Source organism: Teleopsis dalmanni, chromosome X, assembly GCF_002237135.1.
Source record: "Teleopsis dalmanni isolate 2A chromosome X, ASM223713v2, whole genome shotgun sequence".
In the NCBI taxonomy this organism is placed as follows: domain Eukaryota; kingdom Metazoa; phylum Arthropoda; class Insecta; order Diptera; family Diopsidae; genus Teleopsis; species Teleopsis dalmanni.
This window is the reverse complement of record NC_051848.1, coordinates 8,273,499-8,295,073: the sequence shown is the minus strand read 5'-3', so window position 1 is coordinate 8,295,073 and position 21,575 is coordinate 8,273,499. Positions and strand designations below refer to the sequence as shown.

General features: G+C 29.1%; 2 long non-coding RNA genes across 2 annotated transcripts; both read right to left on the bottom strand.

Moving 5' to 3' along the window:
- Positions 1-13,720: 13,720 nt before the first annotated feature.
- Positions 13,721-15,942, bottom strand: LOC119687800. The gene is made up of 10 exons (XR_005253266.1): positions 15,894-15,942; positions 15,524-15,837; positions 15,336-15,465; positions 15,237-15,283; positions 15,073-15,177; positions 14,872-15,011; positions 14,659-14,773; positions 14,197-14,600; positions 14,017-14,126; positions 13,721-13,945 (listed from the first exon to the last, which is right to left on the bottom strand). It is a non-coding gene; the product is annotated as an uncharacterized LOC119687800 (long non-coding RNA).
- Positions 15,943-16,143: 201 nt separating this feature from the next.
- Positions 16,144-17,339, bottom strand: LOC119687799. The gene is made up of 3 exons (XR_005253265.1): positions 17,237-17,339; positions 16,329-16,878; positions 16,144-16,259 (listed from the first exon to the last, which is right to left on the bottom strand). It is a non-coding gene; the product is annotated as an uncharacterized LOC119687799 (long non-coding RNA).
- Between the last annotated feature and the right edge of the window lie 4,236 nt (positions 17,340-21,575).

The window sequence follows — 21,575 nt, the reverse complement described above, 5'->3', positions numbered from 1 at the left end:
CTTTAAATATAAAAAGTCAATTTTTTCATAAATACACTCCACACGGCGAATTGTGTAACCTCGACTGAACTGTGAGCACCCACCCACTACGTTGCCTGTCACTTGGTAAAGGCTTTTTGATTCTCCACTTACCTTGCTGCTGACTTGGAATATCCTTGCTTTATTCATTGTTTTTATTTTAATTTTTTCTTAATTTTCGATGGTTTTCTCTTTTTGTTGCAGTGTATTTTACGCAATGTATAGTGAAAATAGCTTGCTTGTGGGTAATATGTCTCAAGTAATAAAATCAATAAATAGCGCAAGATTCTACAACGAAATTAATTAATTAAAATTATAATTTAAATTAATTTAATTATTAATACAACTACTAAATATAGTTAGGATTAACAAGACTTTTTAGTTGGTTAAATTATAAATATTTACGCTAAGGGTTTATAACTTAGTGAGGTCAAAAGATATACGTTTTAATCTCCGAGCTGAGTCAGTTCCGTTGACTAATTGTAAAACTTCTGCATTTTTATATTGGGTAATTTTGGTTGCATGAGCAACAGCATACGTTTTTATGACGTCCTTGACGGGATGCTCACGACGTAGGTCTGCACTATAAACGTATCAGGGCGCATTTACATTATTTCTTAGTACTTTCTTTTGAATACGTTGTATTATCATAACATTGTTTATTTTGTGTCGATGACACTGAAAGAGCATGAATGCCATACTCTTTCAAACGTAGTTTAGTGTCTAAGGTCATGCCTAAGTATTTCGCTGTATTCGCATAGGGTATTTCCTGTTTTAATTCATTGGCTAATTGGAAAACGCTAAACGAGTCTAAAAGCCACACAGTCTTCTTAATATTCAATCTCTCTGAGTATATACTTGCATCAGATATTCCCGATATCCACTCCTGACGACATTTAAAATGAGTGTATATAACAGTTTACCTCAATTATTATGAGAACGGCCATCGTTTTTAGGTACCATGAATAATAACAGTTAAGTCTCGACCATATGCAATTCCTAATCGGTTGTCGGCAGGCGATCCGACAACCGTGACGATATTAAATTCAAACTTTTTATTTCTTCAAAATCTCAATTTTCAGAAAATAAAAAAAGTTTTGATTCGAATGTAGTAAACTCTTCATCTGAAATGAAATTATATAAATTAAATTTATTGAAATAAATTTACAAAAGATATGAGCAACAATTGAGCTTAAAAACTTGTACTTTTTCTTAATCCTTATTATGCAAAGAAAATAAGGGACGTTAGTGCGGTTTTATGAGTTTTCGAATACAAAAAGAGAGTCAAGTTTTCATGGAAGTTACTGATTTTATTGATTTCAACTTTTATGACCCAACTCTTTGGTTATAAAAACGTACTATTGTATGTTTATTGGGATTTTATTTCTTTAAAGTAATCCCATTAGCTTTCGAAACTGAAATTATAATTCACAACTAAAAATAAAAGGGAACACAACTTTGGTTATTGCACCGAGACGCGCGCTATAACTTATCGAATCCTTGGCTACATAAACTATATTTGCTTAGTCAAATTCCGGAAAGTTTATTGACACAAAAGTAACATAATAAACAAAAATAAATAGAGTAAGGGACAAAGCAAACATTAAAAATACCATTGCAAGAAAACGAATTAAAGACAGGAAAATAAAAATGATACTGAAATGGATTCAATGTATCTTGAAATATGTAAACATGATGTTTTTTTATAAGATTGAGAAGAAATTATTCTGACTGGAATCATATATGAATTCAATATCCTTACGAGTATTTATATTAAGTGTATTTAGCAGTTTACAAACACTTCTCTCCTTACATTTATCGCTTTTCAATATAATTGCAACAAAATGTTATAGAGATTCATTTGGAAATAAATTAATTTAAAGCTGTAATAATAAATTGTAAAAGGATAAGACTTCAACATTATATATCAACAATACGAGTATTTATAACACATAATTATTGTTATAATTACTCTTTTAAAGTACAATCCAGTGTAAATCTTGATCTGTCCAAATCTGTCTTTTCCGATCCGTGTGTCTGCCTGTTAGATAGTCTTCTGTTGGTATGGCAGGCGAAAAAGATCCATCAATTGCTTTACTCTCTTCTGAACACGTCGTACGTATAGTTTTACATTGTGCTCTTCTTTCCAACTGATACTATAGCTCGCTTAGATCGTAAAATTTAATTTAAGCTTGACACTTACCAAGATGTACTCGAATTAATGTTATGGAAAGTCGGACATCAATTCTGACCATTTCACCGACCTTATCACCATCAAAAATAGTCTATAACTTAATATTTATTATACATTTATCGATAAACGCACTGTTCTACTTTGCAGAGATGTGAATAGAGAAATTTTAAACAAATATAGTTGATATAATAGCAAAATCATTATTATAAAGCACGACTACTATTATATCAGCGAGAGTACCTGACAACCAGTCTGGGCCGCTTATTACGCACATTTATTAGAACCTTAAGTTGGCAGCTAATTTATTACTTAAGGTTAAGTTGGCAGCTAATGAAGCTAAATTAAAAATAATTTGTTTGAAGTCGTATATAGAGACTATATCGCCATGAGAACAAAATTGTACTATATCATGATTTTGGTTTATGCTTTTCATATCACTATACTTCACAATTATATAAAACGATTGCTTATGATAATAAAACAGAACGCCATAAGATTAATCCACGAGCTAGAACGGCTAGTTGAAGGTGACACAGTCAACAAATTTATGAAAAAACAGCGATTAATATGGGTTAGATATGTAATAAAAATGTCGGATATGAGAGTACCGCTTTATTTATGAAAACGAAAGTTGGAATCAGCAGAAGAAGAGGGCCACTAAGAAAACGTTGGAAAGACAGTGTGCAGCAGACTTATAAGAAATGAAGATACGAAATTAGAAAACAGAAGCAAAAAAGAAGAATGAATGGAAGACTGTTGTTAAATAAGTTAGGTCTTACATGGACTGTATAGTCACGGATGATGATGATGATGATATACTCTTATACTCACGATGTATTTATACGTTGCATGCAGTGTACATAAAATATTATTATAGTAAATTATATATTAAAATTAGATAAATTTAAACGGTGTTGTGAATGTGGATTCAAGATTATTAACTTACATGACACTACTTCTATTTAAACTAAAATAAATTGAATGATTTTATGCCAACTAAAATGCCGTGTGAAAATGTCATGAATGAAATCTAAAAACTGTCGCTAAAACTATATTTTTATATAAAATTACAATAATAGATACAAAAAAAAAAATAATTGACATAAAATAAACTTTCAATTTTTGCAACACAAATTGACAAAAACTATAACCTCCAGTGAACAATTTTATTAAAACTTTTACTAACTTTCAGCCGCGAGCTTGGTCGGAGATATAAAGGAAAAGTTAAGATTTATATGCAAAGCAAAAAATTGTAACTTTTTGCCCTGCTTTTTATAACATCAATTCTCTATTCTGTCTTTAATTTCATTTTCTATAAAATTAAAAGAACATTAAGAAGAGAATATAAATAAATCTATTTTTTCGCCACAACACTTAACAGTTTACTTATTCTCTGCACATTGCATTTAAAGCAGGAGTTTCGAAGACAAAAGTTCCAAGTTTGTATATAATTCGATACATTTCCTAGTATTTAGCTTTAAAGCTGAAGAAGCATTAAAACCTTTAAAAACGAGATAATTTCTTAATTTTATAATTAATTATAATTATATTTAATTATAATTCGCTTTAAGCATAAAGGACATATTAGACACTTTAAGTTGCAACGTTCGGTAATCGTCAGGTCAGGGACAAGTCGTTAAAGCACTTGAGAAAGATAGAAATTACTTTGAATAAACTTAATTGAAGTAAATCAAAACATTGCAAATGGAAAAGCATTTTTAATTTATTTTTCTTATTTTAACAAAATCAGCGACTAATTAAATTTAGATTGCAAACACTTGTGAAAATGCGATTGAAATTAATTGCACAACAGTTGAGTTTCGATGCAAAAAGCATGCCAACCCAGCGATGCCATTTTGAGTAGCCGTGGAAGAAAGGTCAAACCGTGGAAAGGGCCCATACCAGGCTGAGCATGAATAATAAAATAAGAGATTAAATAATTTGTCGATAAAAATGATTTTCTGTCAAAAAGTGAAGTAGCCATTGAGATTGCTGCAGTTCTAAATTGGGTTAAAGGCTCAGCAAAAACTATCGAAGCATCCGAAAAATCACAAATGCACGAAAGGTGGCATCCACCCAACGTAATTGGTTTTGCTGAATGTTTACACATTTCCTCAGCAAAAATCACTTGAGTGAATTTTTTTTTTTCTCATTCCCATTTTTTTCTCTTTTAGTGATTTCTACTGATTATCCTACATATTCCGCTCAGTAAGGATTTTCAACTATTTTTTATTTGGAATATATGAATCAATATTTAAATCACAAATAAAGTGAAAAAATAATTATTTAATATTTGTGTGATAAGTTATCAATAGAATCAGAATCGGATATTAAATAACACGACTAAGATACTGACTTAATCGAAAAAAATTTAATAAGTTTTAGAAATCTTTGCGTATATTAATGTTATGCTTATAAATATGAAAGCATTTAATAATATTGGAATAGAATAAAATGTATTTAATCTTTTCGTATCTTACAGATTTCATTTTCATAAACCAAAAACATCCGTCATCCGCGCTTATCGTCATTTTCTTGTTCTGTACAACCAGAGCTGCCATACAAATTTTGCACCATACAACAACAATCACAAAATTAATATTTTTATTAAACGATTCCTATAAAAATTTATACTATTAATATATAATATTTAATATAATAATATATAATATAATAATATATATATATATAAATATATATTATATTCAATGATTTAGTACCTGATACATACAATATAATTTCATTCAACGTAAAAAGGTATGGAACCGCAGCCATATATGCACTTCTACAAAAATTCGCATATTCGATTCGAACATAAAGGCAATTCGATTTTATAGAAGTCACATAGAAGAATATCACTACAATCGAAAAGAAAATGCAAATGTTTATAAACCAAGTGCTCTTTCGATAGATAATAAAAATCACATTAAATCCACATATCCTTATATAATAAAGCTGAGCAATTCTTTTCAATTGGTAAAAGAACATTATGAATTCGTTTATACCGTATATATATATATGTTATATTTTTTTTTTTAATGAAACTCATATATATTTTTATGTCGTCTATTTATTTGTTGTCCAAAATATAAATTAAAAAACAGTTTGTAGTCCAAAGTTTTGTCTTCTCCTGTAAGTCATACAGCCTTAAGAAAGTGTCTTGCGCTTTTCCCAGGTGGTTCATCCAACATCCTTTTAATTTTTAGGGCCACGAGTTACGCATGCTTCTCTCCAGTGACACCTTTTCACATCCCTCACATTTCGACTTAGCTAGAAATGTCAAAAATTGGAAAAATTATTAGTTTCTAAAAAATAGTCAAATACAATATATCAATAATAACCTTTTTATTGTGCGCGAGAAGCCATATCCAATGCTGCATCTAATATCTGTGCTGGTGTCAAAACTCTATCTGTAACGTACACATCAACAGCATTGTAGCGGTCTAGCTGTAGAAACAACCTCACATCCAATTCTCTACAACTAGTTCCATTCAAACGAAAGGCAGCCTGTCCTTGCAGACGAAAAAGATTTACCTCACGCATATTTGGCTCTACGCACATTGAAATGACCGCCACAGTTTTGGACAAAGGCAAGTCTGATGGTAACGCTAACATCAGTCTACCGAAATTTGCTTGAAAGAAATAACCCTCTATTTCTTCTTGTGTGAGGGTATGCAGTTGTTGCAGGAGTGCCATACTGAAACCAAAATGTTACCGGAGATGGATGCAAATCAACAAGAAAATTTCGACAATTTTTGACAATTCTGAAAATTTTGAATTTAGAAATTTTTCGAAACTATGTCGAGACGAAAAAAAAAATAACTGAAACATATTAAATTAAAAATACATGTAATTTGATATTGAGAAATTTTACAATACTTAATGTCAAAATCAAATTTATATAAATATTACTTTAAAAAAATACACTACTTGTTTCACAGAGAGTAGTATTTCGCTAAATAAATTTTTTCAATTTTGACTTTTGCAATTATAAGGGTTCGTTTATTTTCGATTACTATGATATGTCCAGTTCTTCAAAATAAAGGTATATATCTTCTGATTTAAATACTTTCCTTCTTAATAAATAATAGCCAGGCACATAGTCAGAGACAAAGAGATTGAAAGACTTAAGCACGTTCCACTTGGATTGTATCGAAGGATTTTACTTATACAGTTGTTTATTTATTATTAAGGGACTATTACTATATAATAAGATGACATTAGTTTTTGAAATACCTTTAAATAGCAAAATGAGAAACTCAAATATTTATTCATGAAAGTAGACTTGGTTTAAAAATCAATTTTTCATCAAGACAATACATCTGCTTAAACAATTCAAAAAACCATTGCTTAAATCTGTGAGTTAAATAACGAATAGTTGCAACAACCAACTTAATCACTAGAGAGCCACGGGCATGTAGAGTGTCACGGGCATGGCACGAGTGAAATTGTTATTGTTTTTAATGCAAATTATGAAACTGAGAGTCGGAGAAGAAACAATAAATTGGTTCAAAGCCGGGCTACCTGTGCCTCATCACTCAGGCGGAGCAGTGTAGTCCAATAATAAATGTCAATTTATTATTGGACTCCTTTTAGGAGCAAATTGCTACAATTTTAATACGTTAAAAAAAAGTCAGGAAGGAACACATCCTATTTTATAAACTGCTATTAATCTAATTACCATATTTTCCGATTTTAAGGAAAAGCGTATGTGGCGTATATTATGCAGGAATATTAAAATTTAAGCATAACCAAAAAGTAGTAAAATTATGAAATTGGCAATACTGATGTGACATAAAATGCATTTTCATCATAGTCCGAAATATATGAACTAATATGGCCCTAGGTGCAGCTATTATCCACTCTCTCCATCTCTCTCTCTGTTTCTACCTCTTTCTTTCTCGTTCTGATTCTCACTTTCTTTCTCTCTTTGATTTCTGATTTTTTTAGATCTGAAACAACACTTTTGTGCAACATGATTTTGATCAGCCGAAGAGGTAATATCTACCATAATGGACTAGTTTATGGATCCTCCAGTAAAGTCACAACAGAAATAGAATCTATAAACTGAGCAATCGTTAGTAAGAGTGAGTTAAAATTATTATTAAAGACTCGCTCTTGCTCATGATCTTATTGGATTTATTTTATAAAAATATGATTATTTTTAGGCAATCCTTAAAAATATTTTAGGCACGTATTAGTTTTTGATAATTTAAATATTATTCTTATCTATAATATTCTGAAAAATTAATTAGCACTTTGAAGTTGAGTTTTGATTTAAATTTTTGAATAAAAAACTTGATATTTCTTCAAAAGCCTGAAATGCTGTTACACCTTAAATTGACTGAATCCGAAAATAATAAATAATAATGGTCGAAGGGGTGTGTGTTAGATTTGAAAATAACCTTAAGTAAAAATAATGCATTTTAATTTTATATTACAATTTTTTTCACATAAAAATAATATTTAAACCTACGTCTACACAAGTTCAATATTTACTTAAAAGCCTGATTTCCGGTAACTTCCTGAGGGGAATTATTTTAAAAATTGAAGAAAAAAAAAACGAGTATATGCTTAATTCAAAAATAACAATATATAAATAAATTATATGAATATATTCTCTATTTTGTTTTTTAAATTAATATTTATACTTACGTTCATATATACATAAGTAAGTGTATTTTTTTGTATTATATTTTTTTGTGGATTATTCCTATAACACCCTTTTGTGCCATGAATAATCAAAATGTGGTGCTGTATATTAACCCGGTTAGATGTTTTTAATTCACTATTAATATAAGTTATTTCCAAATAAAAGATTTTCCAATAACATAAATTATACATTATAATACAATATAATAGAGACGAAGTACGTAGTCGTACACATCCAATAATCTTTGCAACTTGGATTGATTTCAAGAATCGAATGACTACTTGAGTGGTCGGCTGTGTGTGCCTGAAATACGAAAACAATATCCGTAATTGCAAAATAAAAATTGTATAGCATAATTGTATAGAATTTTAATGATTCTCATACTGCTAAGCTGCTTCATTCAATACTAATATAATAGTAAGACCAACAATTTCCAACAAAAATTAAACGCCGGCGGACATGAAAATAATCGAGGAAAAAAAGAAAATAGCAAACGTAAAGAATACAAAAGGAAAACTAACAGGGAGCAGCCATTTTCCAAAAAATGTTCAGCTACGGCCGCAATCCTAACAGGACCAGCAGTTTAACTGACCAACAACATTAACTGCAACGGCCATGAAATGTGTGCTGCCACTGTCAGCAAAGCAACAGCAACAGCAACAGCAACAGCGACAGCAACAGCAATAGCAATAGCAACAACAGTAGCGGTAACAGTAACAACAGATTCGGCAGTAATAACAGTAGCAGAAACATATGCTTCGTGTTTGTTTAGCAAGATTGAATCTATGTTTGTATGTATGGAGGTCGTGGTTTATGGGACAGTACAAACACAGACACAAACCAACTATGGAAAACCTTTGAAAACACTACAATACTCCGGAAAATGTATTGATGGCAACAGTAGCAGGAGCAGCAGTAGGAGCAGCACTTACAGTAGCTAGTACAGTAGATTATAAGCTGAAAAACCACCTTCATTTATTTTCTCATATTTTCAATATTGAATTTCATTGCTTCTATGCCGTTGCGGTTGTTGTTGTTGCAGTGTTGCACTGTTGCAGTGTTGCAGTGTTGCAGTGTGCCTCCAATCAAAAACAAGTGCCACATAAATAGCAACAACAATAGCAGCAGAAGTAGCAACAGCAACAGCAGCAGTAGGCAGCCCTAGTGGAAGCAATTAAATTTCCATTTCGTTGGTAAACTATTACAAGATCGAAACTGGTTGAATCTGGCAGCAACAAAAAAAAGTGAATGATTTTAAAAAATTGAAAATTTTTACCAACAAAGTTGGCAAATCTGAAACAAAACATTTTGCATCTAACACTTAAATAAATGTACGAGTATCTACAGGCGGAACTACCCACTGGTGCGTATGAGTGTTGTATCTATGTGGATAGCTCAGCAGTAGTAGCAGCCTTTTGGGACGGGGACCACATTTTGTTAGTCTCAGTATCGCTTAATTTACATAAATATTGAAAATGAATAATTTCACAAAACAAAATATCAAAATAGAAATACAAAAACAAAAGCAAAAGCAAAAAAAATAAAATAAAATAAAATAAAATAATGCAAAACAGTCAGAAGAATTCGGCTCGATAAAATCCTCATTTGGACAAGGATAAAAACAAAAAAGCTGCTGAAATTTTATGTATTGAAAATAGATTAAGTCTCTATTATTGGCAAATGATGAGCGTGGCGTTTGTGAAAATCATTTCATTTTTTATGCTTAGGAAAATGCTCTTTTTCTGTTTGTATAAAATACACATCATTAATCATCTTAGGACAATAAATGGACAGGATTATTTATAGTTTAGATATACTGAAATACAATTTTTTCTTCCTTTTTTCCATTTTGTATTATAAATGATGCAATGAGCTACAACCGAACCGAATTTAATGCTGCAAAAAGTGAGCTGTGCAGATATGCGAAATATTAAAATAGAGCTTGTCAATTTTAAAAAATTATTCTTTCACTTTCCGCACTGACCCTTTCAATTGATCCATAAATTTCAGTTCAAAATTGAAAAATTTAATTTTATTGAATTTTTATATTTATAAGAATATATAGGATTTTTAATATTTGCATAATACAGTACAAACACTAATATCTAGGAAGAGTAGGGCAGTACTAAAAGTAGCCAATCTAATACATTGCAATCTATTACTTATATCAATTTATATAAGTAATCTGCTATTACTTATATCAATTTATTAAGATGCTAGACATATATTATATATTTATATAATATAGTAAATTGTCATTTAACGGATTTAATGGCAGTTAGCACAATTAGTACATCCACTGTATGTGCCTCCATTGATCCATGCTGAGAAAATCTGATAATCACATGCTTTATTGTAGCATCACTTCGTTTAGAGTGAATATCAAAATGCAGCTAAAGACCTTTAGAAACTACACTTTATTTCGCTGAAAAGTTAGAATGCACCAACCTTCATATAAGTAGAAATACCAGAGTCCTTAACATACCAAGAAATTTTATTTCTTTTGTATTAAAATATTTGCAGTTCTTCAGTGCTAGTTTGCTAAGGTTCGTAATATGGGCTCGTTTTGATACCACATACCTTAGTTCGGATCGCAAACCAATTTGCCATTCTAATGAAACTGTTAATAGAAAAGGAGACCCTTAAGTGAATAAATGCTTTCTAGCGAGTGTTGAACTGAAACAGTGCAGATGAGTAACATTTTAGGTAGGCATATCTACCTATAAAGTACTACACAATTCTTACGAAAATGCATGCAATAAAGATTGTTGCAAAACGAAATAATTTTCAATATTATTCGAGATACGTGGAGAGAACAAAAATGAACATTTACGGCTTAATTTGAGACTATTGAGTTTTTAGTGATAATAACGAGCACTTAAGGATTATTTAGAAATCACTTGTCAAAAGAAAAGTACGAAAAATTTAAATGCAGAATCAATCTGAAATATTTGTGTTTGAACAATTGAAGGTTTATCAAATATTATTATAAGCTTTGCTATACAAATGATCATACTGGTGTCTCATTGTTATCTGACGACAAGGAAACGCCCACACCCAACTTTCTTACTTTACCCAACAATAGAATGGTTGACGATGGGTAAACTCAATTATAAAAGAAAAAAAAAACTAAAAAACCAACATTTTAGAAATTTAATCTTATTTATTAAAATAAATATATTTCTATACTTTTTTGTATTTTATTCAATAAAAAATTATTACTCTGCTTTTTACTTATGTTGTTAAAAGTTTCCTAATTTTTGTCTTTAAAGCCAATTAAATAAAAGTTCCGAATTTCAGCCGACCAAATAATGGTTCTAAACTTATCCTATGTATGACTTAAAACTTCCTTTAAAACTAGCCCTAACTATCCTTAGCTATAAATGAAAATGCAGTTCCCATGGTTTAACTTTCTTGACATTGTATTCATTCATATTCCTTATTATAATTAAAAAATTAATTGAATAAATTGGTAAATATTTTTCTTTCAGAAAACAATAAATATATGTCCAAAAGAGTTTTTGTGACAATCAAGCATATTTGATGATGCAAATACAGAAAAGATATACACACACTCAAGCTTCATGAAACTCAAGCACATATACAAGTAAAAATTTATGTTAATCAACATTGTGAAGATACAATAAAGTTCACTGAAACAATTGACAATATGACGACGACGGCGTACATCAAGACTGACAGCAATAATCCGGATATATACAATCCAGTCATACTTACCACAAAGAACTGTGTAAAGGATGCAATCTACCGGAAACAGGAAGCACTTGAATAACGACATTTTATTGTTTTTAATAGTTACAATTTTCTGCGATTTTCTTCTATGATTGTATATTATTCACTTTTATATATTGTCTTTGATATATAAAAGTGAATATATCTTTCTGTAAAAATATTTTCTCCGGACATGCCATTAAAGTTGAAAATAACTTCAAACATATATAAATATGTTTCGTTATGTAAAAATCTAAAAAGAACTAAATATAAAAACATATCGTAATTTTTGATATTTATAAATACGCATATAAACATACTAAAACATATGTATCTATTCTTACTATTACATCTTATATAAAAAGGATTTGTGAAAGTTATGGAATGTCATTTATTGAGATGTATAGATGAGATGTATTTATTGAGAGAATAAATTAAATTTTTATATTCTAATCACCTTTTTCCTCCATGTTATATGAAGATATAGTTTGAAGACAGATATATGAAGATAGTTTTGGTCTTAATACATTAAGCGTTATACACGAATTCTATATAGAAGTGATCGTCACATCTAGCGACGTTGTTTATACAAATAACAATTAACGGATTGAAAGTAAGAAAAATTCATTTTCTTCAGAATTTTTTATTCATAACACCTCCTTTTATTCTGATAAAAAACTCGTTGAAGTCAGAAATAAGATTGTTGACAAGTTTTTAAGTTCGAACAGAAATTAACTCTACACTAGCATAGAAACGATCGTGCCAAGAGGACCTCCATTTATTCCGACAAACAATTCGTTGAAGTTAAAGATAAAAATATTGACAAGTTTTTAGGTCAGAAACTAACTCTATACTAGCGTAGAGAGGCCCATGCCAAGAGGGTGAAGAGGTATAGCTGAAGATATTTTTTTTATATTTTATATCAGCTAACAATGACAACCTGGATTATGACTTAGATGGTGAATCTAGATAGCCAAAGACGAATACATTGGTAACCAATATAAATACAACTCAATTAATTGCTTCGTAAAATGTCAACTATTATCTGTGATCAAAAGGAAGGAACGCATAAGAGATTACTCGAAGTTAAATAAATTGAAAATGGAAAGCTTTTGACTAAGTATGGCACCATATTTTTCTATTCGTTTACATTCTTATCTTAAAAATCAGCAACTTTGTAGTATTTTGTATGCCGTGTTTTGGAACTTGTCTCTTAACTCATTTAAAATGCGAATATACTAACTGAAAAATATGAAATTTTAAGAACATTTGCTGCTAATAGTGCTGTTACTTATCAATAAATGCATCATTTACATATATATAAATTGAAAGCATATTTGAATAGACCTTAAGCATGATTTGTAAATGACTTGAAAATACCATTATATACCAAATAGATAAAAAAAATGTAGTATAAAAAATATGACACGTATGGTTCAGTTGTCAGAAGTACATCACACAATTTCCAGCACTTTAGACGCTAACGAATCCCTCAACTCTATTATACGTATGTAAGTGTGTTTGGGGCATTTAATTTTTAACATTCGATTTGTAAATAAAACACATATGATTTTGGGGCAGTATGAACACCTTTGAAATTAACTTAATTTCGTGAAAATGAAATTAATGATCTAGTTGATCATCATCTAAGGAAATCATTAGATCATGTTTAGATCATAAGAAATATATAATTTCTCTCCATTAAAATCATAAAAAAGTATTGTCTAGACTACTTTAAGTAGTTCAGAACTGAACGACGAATTTAACTGCATTCAGCGTTGTTTTAAAAATATTCTCATAAAGAAAACTGAACCATTAACTAATTATAACGATCAGTTCTAGAAAGTATTGTTTGAGACCGTTGTCGACCATTAAGCATCGTGCATCAAAATCAATGAGCCCTGCTTAGGACCCAACCTGATATGGTATGATTGTCACACCTCTTATAGCGTCAAACGAAAGGCTTACAAATCTGCCTCCCGGACGTCAGCATATTTCGATTATTTAAAACTCTGTTTTAAATAAATTTGCAATTTCTGTTGCTTACTAAAAAATGATATATGATATACAGCTAATGATTTCCTAGTTATAAGAATGCTTTTTATTTTATAAAATGAAGAACATATATATTGCTTGAAAAATTTATTGTTTACTATTAATTTTGCACAACCCAAATAGTTATTTCATTTGAACTGGTACATTATTTTAACAAATATTTAATTTGTTGTTCTTCGAGTTTTGGGTATTTATTTTAGTAAATACATCCACACATTTCTATAGGACTTGCTTTAGCACATTTCATTGTCGATTCCAATTCTAAATTTCTAGTACTAATACCAGTTTGATTGCTATAATGTATAATATTATAATAATATATATACTTATATATATAATAATATTGTTTGATATATTTACAAACCTTCACGAGAATTCCTTTAGCACATTTTGACAGTATTTGACATTAACGCACCTACCACCTTTATTGTCGATTCCGATTCCAAAATTATAGTACTCATACCAGTTTAGTTGCTATAATGTGTAATATTATAATATACATATATATATAATATAGTTTGTGTTTTTAACTGTAGATAGTTACCACTGGTAGGAAATGGTTCTTCTTCGAGCCCAGTTAACAATTAATCCAGTTAATCATGCACAATATCTCGGTAGATTCATAAAAAAAAATATTGGGGTAATGACAATTCCTAAAGAGAATTTTTAATCATCATCGGGACCTAATTAGCATAGTCTCCGCAATCATTTATTAAACACATCCGGTAAGACATCGCTGGTAAGAGAAAATAAAAAGTTATCACCTTTGAAGCCTATTAGTTAGCATAGGACTTCAAACAATAAAAAGACACGTCCGGGATTTTTATATATTTTTATAAGTATAGAAAGCAGTGATCTAACTCGTGGAATGAACTATTATTAATTAAATCATAGATGAAAGATTCATTAAATATTATATTGTACTCGCATATTTTTTCATTATATACACTGTAAAAATAAAATAAAGTTTATTTGATCAATTTTAAAATACAATAATAATTCTCACTTTTAATTATTTTTGGTCCCATTTAAGTATTGGATAGGTTTTCAACAATAAAAAAATCCATTTTAAAATTTGACGTTTATTATAAAACGTAAAAAAATTTTTTCAATTATATGCACTTAAATAGAAATCAATTTTACAAATTACATATAAATGTATTATATTATAATATAAATTTTATTATTGTATTGTAATATAAATTTTATGTTTTTTTACCTCATATAGTGATCTTATATATATAAGCAGTGGTCTTATAAATTATTCAATTAGTGGAATAGATTTTCAACAATCAAAAAGTCCATTGATGAATTTATCGCAAGCAGTGGTCTTATAAATTATACTCATTACTATTTACACTAAAAAAAAAAATGATTTATAATTTTTATCAATTTATAAATTTAATAAAGTTTTTCATACTTTAATATAATAGTATATGACCTCATATAAGTAGCGGTCTTTATATTATCCGATTAGTGGAATTAGTTTTGTTAATTCGTACTCATAATTTTTCTTATAAAAACTCTGAAATAAATATGATCAAATTTTTTTATCAATTTATAAATTAAAATAAAAACTCTTACTTTTAATAATAAAGAACGTTTGAGTCACTCTTTAGCATTCGCAAACTCTGAAAAAAAATAAATTGACAGCAATATTGAAGATTTTTTAAAAATATTTACCTCTGTAGAAAACGTTTTAGAACTGTAAATTTTAATTTCCAGTTTATAGAGTAGTTCCCTCTAGTTTACCACTCATAGTAAGCTAGTTGTTTGTGCGAGCTTATAAGAGCACCAGTTTTTGGTTGATCAACTAAAAAGATTGTTAAAGTTATAATTAATTTTATAGATACCAAAATAATTCTTAATACCTTTTTTGTTAAGTAGTGCCTCTACTTTACCATTTTCTTGCTATAGATACAAGGCAATACTTATTACTTATAGTATTTAAGTCATCCATGTGATTAAGATTGATCAACTAAAAAGGATCGGTCCAATTGTAATCAATTCCAGAAATCAAGTCATTCATTTGATTAAGATTGATCAACTGAAAAAGATCGGTCCAATTGTAATCAATTTCAGAAATCAAGTCATCCATGTGATTAAGATTGATCAACTAAAAAAGATCGGTCCAATTGTAATCAATTTCAAAAATCAAGTCATCCATGTGATTAAGATTGATCAACTAAAAAAGATCGGTCCAATTGTAATCAATTTCAGAAATTTGAATACAATTCTTACCTCTTTAATTAAGCAACATTTTTTTTAAATATATATGTTTAAGTATTTCTATTTCACTTCTAATTTTATATTTGGACTTGTTATATTATGTATACTGAAAATAAAATTAATTAACTTAAATATTAATGAATTTATATTACTTAATATGATAAATACAATGGCAATTTCTACTTACTAGAAAGTAACGCTTCATTTTTTTTTTTGGTGTATATATATTTATTTTTTATAGTGGAATTAATTTTTTTAGAATTTTTTATTTTTCTGGCAAAATATTAATTATTACCACTTGTATATATGTTATATGATTCTACCATGTACATTTTAAGCTATGGTTATTTCATGATCCTTAATAATATGTTATATACACTAAAAAAAATAATTATTAAAAGTAGTTACCAATTTTGCGGGATTGCAATATGTAATAACTATTTTTACCTTTTACTAAAGGATAAAGCACATCTGCACATATTTTAATATTTAATCTTTTATCATGTCACTGGTATATATACATTAATCATAGTTTAGATTATGTGTACTTTTTTATATAGTTTTGATCAAATATCTGCGTCTGGGCCGGAACCATTTAGAATCACTTCACTGGCACTTCTTGGAATCGAAACCTACTTCAAATTTTTTTGTACCTTTTTCGGTGGCAGGTGCAAATACTGCGCTCTCGCAAAATGGAATATGCGTTTTGGATATGTCCTTGTGTGATGGTTTTCAGCACTTCCCCAAGGTGTGAATGATTGGACCGTTCTTGCTTCTTCAACATTTGCGAGAAGTGCTCGCCAGTTGTTACAAGACTCCGATTTGGAATGTACAGCATTGCGCATTAAGCTTTCCACAATATTAATCCGAGATTTTGACGGGGCAAAAATTTTTCTCGTTACAGTGCTTTAGTTAGCGCAAACTGATTCGTGCTTAGCCAATAGATTTTCATCAAAGTTTTTATTGCAATATTTGCATAACCCCATTTTTGCCGTGACTGAAAATTAAAAGAACGTTCCTTAATATCTATAACTTAGAACTTGTGTATTTGAGTAGTTTATTGGCATTAAAAACTTCAATGAACTTAAGTGTAATATCTTTTAAGTATATAAACTTGTTAAACGTGGTGAATGGGAATGAGTGGTGGCATTCAGAAATAAAATTATCATTACTGATTTAGTATAACTAATACCCAATAACAGTGAATTTCAGTAAATATTATAATAACTTTATATATCCAATATATAAACAGCTTTCCTAATATTTCACGGGATTACGAAAATATTGTCAAGGAACACCGATTTTTTTATTTAATTTTTAAACATTATTTTCATATATAATAATGATTTACCTACCACCTGGCTTTCCCTGTATTATAACTGCCCGGTGGGTTTTTGTCAAAATCTCAAATCAAAATTTGAACGAAGGCGAGTAGTAGTTGTATACTATCTGAAAAAAACTAAAAAAATAATGAATTTTAGAAATTAATTTGTATTATTTATAATAACTAAGAAAAATATTTTTCCGATTTTTTAAAAACAATTTTTATTAATTTCCCTTCTGGTAAATCGTTTGTAGGAAATATTGTCCAATCTAGTTCTTTTTTTATTGATTTTTTTTTTTGCAAACTACTGTACTACGGCAAAGATGTTAACATACACCTATTTTCCAAACTTGAACTTTTATTTATGTCAGATATAAATAGATAAGAAGATACTTCTACCTTATATGGTTTTGTAATAGTAGGAATTTATTAATATTGCAATTTAGATCGCTTTAATGAATATTCTAATGCGCTCTCTACCGTATCTCGAAATCTCTCTCGTAAGATGAAGAGTCCACTTCTTCTACTACACATATACTTATAAAGGTGATATAATATATAATAGAAATATTTTTGGGCTCTAGATGATGACAATTGTTTTTATTTTCATACTACTCAAGGAACTTGCGAAACGTTGATAGATTCATTAGTTTTTTTTCTATATGTGTTAACTATATCTATAGCAATGTTAATATTGGCTTTTTTAGAAAAAATTATTACCTTGCGAGATGATCAAAAACCTAACTGTTGAAATATTTTAAGTGCTATCTAGAAGAGCAGGGTATATATCCACCTAATACATCGCAGGCTTTCGATAAAGTCTGGCACTCCGGATTGCTTACCAAAGTAAAAAATATTCTCCCAACGGAGTATTATGACATAATCTCCTCTTACTTATCTGATCGTTACTTTCGAGTAAAGCACGGTGATACCTATAGTAAACTGCATAAAATTAACGCTGGAGTTCCGCAAGGTAGTGTCTTGGGTCCTCTCTTATATCTGATTTATACACACGACTTGCCAACGAGTGCAACAACGTTCACAGCAACTTTTGCTGATGATACTGCAGTCCTTGCAGTTGGAGAAAGCGCAGTAATAGCAGCTAATAATTTGCAAAATAGTATGGACAGTATAATTGCTTGGACAAAAAAATGGAAAATTAATCTGAATAAAGAAAAATCAGTGCATGTAAATTTCACAAATCGAAACATCAGTCATATACCTGTCTACATCGATGAAGCACAAATCCCTCACGCGAATACTGCGAAATACTTGGGTATGACTTTGGACGCTAAACTAAGATGGAGCGAGCACATAAAAAAGAAAAGAAGTGAATTAGATCTTAAATTCAAATCGTTGAAATGGTTAATCGGCAAAAAATCAAAACTATCGCTTTTCAATAAACTTGTATTATACAAACAAATGCTCCAGCCAATCTGGACATATGGAATACAGCTATGGGGTTGCGCAAGCAGAACACAAATTTCCATCATCCAAAGATTCCAAAATTTCATGCTACGGAGTGTAACAAACGCGCCATGGTACGTGAGAAATTCTGACTTACATCGTGACCTTGGAGTGACAACAGTACAGGAAGAAATTCATACCAAAGCCAAATCACACCAAGATAGACTTAGTTGTCACATAAATGCTGAGGCGCATTTACTAGCGACAACTGAGCCAATACGCCGTCTAAAGCGCCGAAAGCCGTGCGATCTTTGGGCTTAAATCATTGAAATATAGTACAATTAATTTATTATTGCGTGGAATCGCCTAATCTATTTAAATTTAAATTGCTTGTTAGTTATCTAATAACTAGTTGCTTTATGTCTTGTTTTGTTTTATTTATTGTTCTTTAAAATCATATATAATAATAAAACAATTTAAAAAAAAAAAAAAAAAAAAAAAAAACCTAATACATAGTACGGGTTTGTAATACCTAAAACAATACCTGAATAGATTTGAAATATAGGCTTTAAGTCTGAATTTGTTTATTTGTGTGTTCAAACCTCCAGTTATCTGCTAACTGGAGTTTACTTTGGAAGACGTAATATATTAACCGGTCCTGTTATTATTACTATCATTACGATAATATATTATGTATAAAATATTGTGATAGGTAACATATGTGATAATCAGAATTAAAATGAGTTATGTATGGGGTAAGGATGTCCACGTAAATGACCATGTAAAGATGCCAAGATGCTAAGGTGAAAGATAAGCATCTTTAAAAAAACTGTAGCATAAATTTTATTTACTGAATCTCTATTGCTAAAGACAAAATTTCAAATGAGTTTTCTGTGGGAATTAGAATGTCAAACTTTAGTCTTTCGTTTTTATACTTCGAAGTGATGATGACGACTATAAAAATTTATGAAAAAACTATTAAATTTTTAGTGCTTCTATCATATTGATTGATTTTTTTACTCATGAAGAAAGTTGTTTTACATACGTACAGAGGATAAATATATCCTCATTTATATATAATTCTAACAATGTGCGATAATCAATCGCATTTTCCTCACTTGGCTGGCTGGCTAATACGGAATGAAATGCAATCAATTACTTTTCAATATTAACATTAACAAGGTATCATAAGGGCTTAAATTATTAATTAGCGGCAAGTTAATGTATCTAATAATCAATTTTATTTCCTATGAATTGCTTGTTAGTGCAAATGTATTAATAGTGAAGGCAGAGAAATTATTTGAAATCAGGAGTTGGGAAAAATGCAACGTCAGCAGCGGAAAGTAGTTCAGTTTATTACTGAAGAAATTAGCTAAATTAATGTATAAAAATTACATTATGTACGGAAATATAGAGTAATGAAAATAAAAAAAATTAATGTATCTGCAATAAGAAGAATCCGTGAACGATCAAGCAGAGAATGCTTTGCAGTTTTTTTGTTCGCCGCCAGTTCAATTAACGTGCGGTAACAGTAACTCAAAGGATTTTATAGCCAACATAATGCGGCCGCAAATAGGCCAAGGAGTAAATTAACGACGTGAAACGATGCTGCTAGGTAATCAAAGGCTAATTATTCTCTTTTTTGTATTTCTTTGCTTTCTGGCCTTTGCGATTACGTTAACGTAACGTAACGCAACGTAAATGTTAACGTTGGCATTAAGGTTTATAGTGGCACATATTCGTCGAGTCTCTGCTTTATTGCGAATGCCGAATGCGAAGGATGCTCGAGCAGTAGAGAACCTCTACGAGTAGTTGTGCGGGTAATGAGATATTATGGCTATGATATGTAGCGCAGAGATTTGTTTCAACCTTTAACCTAAACATTGCTGATTGGCTATTTATGAGTTTTATTGATGTGCAGAACGTCAGTCAATCAGTGAAATTATTTTTATAACCGCACACAATTGAATGTGCATAAAGGCAAGGCCAATAATATACAGTTTGAGTGGTAAATTTGAAGGAGCACTTAGATTTCATCAATAATGCAAGTTTGAGTTTATTCAATGTTAGTAGCTTATAAAATTATCTATTATATCTATGTTACTCTAAAATATAGTTCAACTTGGTTAAACAGGATTTCATAGTTTAATCTAATGCAGATATATGGCATGCAATGTAATTACTTTTTTATATTTTTTTTAAATTTATTTATTTTTATTGTTATTTTTCACATCGCTCTTTTTCACATATTTTATTAATTTTTATAATTATTTTTCACATCATTTTTTTTCATATTTTTTTTCAAAATTTTTTTATATTATATTTTTTTTGTATCATTTTTTATATATTTTTTTTATTTGATTATCTTATAAGTTTTTAGACATAATTTTTTATTTATTATGTTTTATGTCATTATTTTTATTATTTTTATTTATTATGTTTTTTTTAATTATTTTTTTTATTTTTTCTAATTATTTTTTAATATTTTTTTGTATTATTAGAAATCTTTTTATATAGTTTGTTTTTATTGATCTTTTTTTTTATTGATTTTGCGTTTAAAATTTAAGTTAACCGGGTCCAATGTAAGTCATATAACACAACTCAAATTAATAATACACTGATTTTTCTACAAAACAGTTTTTATTCTTAAATTCCATTGTACATAGTTTTGTTTTATATTTTTTTTATATTGATATATATATAAAAATATTAAAAATTTATTTTTATATTTTGATAATTATATATTTTTCATTATATGGTATATGTATTTTTATTTCATATTTATTATTTATTTTATTTTTCATATCATATTTTTTTATATCTTTTATATATATACTTTTTTTTACATATTTTTCGTTTTAAATATTATTTTTTTGTATTACATTTTTTATAATATTTCGTATATATTTTTATCGTTCAGTTAGGTTTCGGTATATTATGTTTTTTATTTATTTTATTTTTTT